The 1,821-nt window shown below is 45.2% G+C and overlaps 1 non-coding gene across 1 annotated transcript; it reads right to left on the bottom strand.

The window, feature by feature from the left end:
- Positions 1 to 289: 289 nt before the first annotated feature.
- TRNAE-UUC lies at positions 290 to 361 on the bottom strand. The gene has a single exon. It is a non-coding gene; the product is annotated as a tRNA-Glu (tRNA).
- Positions 362 to 1,821: the final 1,460 nt, after the last annotated feature.

Here is a 1,821-nt window from a genome sequence, read left to right as displayed (position 1 = left end):
TTACTGGTTTGATAAAGAGAACTTACTGGACCAAAACGCCTATAGAATTCGAATACATATTGCCAAAAAGATATATATTCTTTTATTTCTGGATGAAATAACCTCATCTTCAAGGTTTAAGCTTTTTTTGTACGTAATGGTTGAGGCTTATGGCGTGACCAACCTAAAAAAAAAAAAATTCTAAAATTGCAAAAAGAAGTCTTTTTGCTTCCGGACCACCTTTTCCAGCCAGATAGCGAGCGATCACTCAGCAATGAACACTAACTGAAAGCGGCCGGGAATGAGTACCTATCCCTTACGGGAATCGAACCCGTGTCTTCGACATGAAAAGACGATGTCCTAACCACTGGACGAAAGGGACCAAAAAGAAAGCCATTCTTCATAAAAGAAAGCCATTCTTCATATACCTCAGCTCCGAGAATAGAAGTGGTTCGTTTTCTTTCTATACGCAATTCAAGATTTCGTTTGTGTTCATGTTGGCGATTTCTGATGTGAATTCGGCGGGTCGTCCCCCCCTTCCTACGGGTTCTCCCACCGCCCCAGTGACACACCAACCACGCCCCTTCTCTTTCTCCGATCATCAAGCCCCTGATCCCTTTCTTTGTCTTTCATCCCCCCTGAACAGAATAGCCCCGTTCTTTCGAATTCAAAAAAGAAAATAGGTGAACATGTTTCCCCTTTGAAGTGGCGAAGGCCTATGCCTAAAGTAAGAAAAAAAGTAGGTTAAGGTTACGAAGTAAGGTCAGCTGGTTAAGGAAAGCTCAGGTTATGAAATCGCTTAGCCGTTAATTCATTTTATTAATTAAGTAGTTGTGAGGCGTCGGTACGGAGTTGCGTCAGCTGTAGATATAGACTAGGCTAAGGGACAGACTTCATCTCTTCTATTCTCTTCACTTACACCAACCACTTCCGCTGAGTCTAACGAGGCTCAGGTGCGGGGCCTTCCACTGTGGACCGAGACTACGCAAAGGTAGAAATAGAAACTTCGCTGACTTTCTCATAAACCTTGATTTCGCGACGCTCAATAAGAACCCGGAATAGCGGAAATCGGTTCGTGTTCCGCTTCCAAAGTAAGTCGTCTTTGCCCAAGTTTGAACTGCAGACGACTCTCCTGTGGTTCCTTTCCTTCTTACTTGACTTCTGGGTCAACCCAACCCGAATGGGAAGAAGAGGGTCAGCCAAACAGCGGGTAGCTCCACTTTGTACATTTGCTGAGGTAGACCAATCAGGCATTTTAGAAAAGGGAAGGGAACTTATCACCGAAGGAGGCAGTCAGAATGAAGGAGGCGGGAAGCTACCGCTTCAAGCTTATCCTTGACTTTTTTTTTAGAGCGTACCGCTATTGAATTGAAATAAGAAAAAAGGTTGTTGGATGAAATAATCGGAGTGACAAATGATTACGGTTGCGGAAACCGGATAAAGTCGGGAACCGTCGGTTACCTTTTGAATCAAAGTAGCGACGAGCCTAGTACTACGACTACAGGGGGGGAAGCTACCGCTTCGTAGACAGCTTCGCTTCCTCGTCGCTTCTTTCTGGCGACTAGCTTCTCAAGTGGGTGGCTTGGTAAGCAAGCTACCTTCAGAATCAGTAAAATCCCTATCAATAATAGACCGGAATGGTGGGTTTGGAACCCTACTTCAATGGAAAGGGGGAATCGCCCTTTCACAGCCGCTCCTCTACAACTACCTTTCGCCCAACATGATCACGAACGAAGACAGAGAATTGCGTATATAGGAGGAGGAAACAAACCAACCCACTTGTCCTGATCAGAACGATTGAAGAAAGAGAATGGTGGCCCCTTTCGCCCAGGGGACATCGTC

The sequence above is a fragment of the Rhodamnia argentea genome, unplaced genomic scaffold (genome assembly GCF_020921035.1).
Source record: "Rhodamnia argentea isolate NSW1041297 unplaced genomic scaffold, ASM2092103v1 Rarg_v2.20, whole genome shotgun sequence".
Lineage (NCBI taxonomy): Eukaryota > Viridiplantae > Streptophyta > Magnoliopsida > Myrtales > Myrtaceae > Rhodamnia > Rhodamnia argentea.
This window is presented reverse-complemented; position numbering and strand designations above follow the sequence as displayed.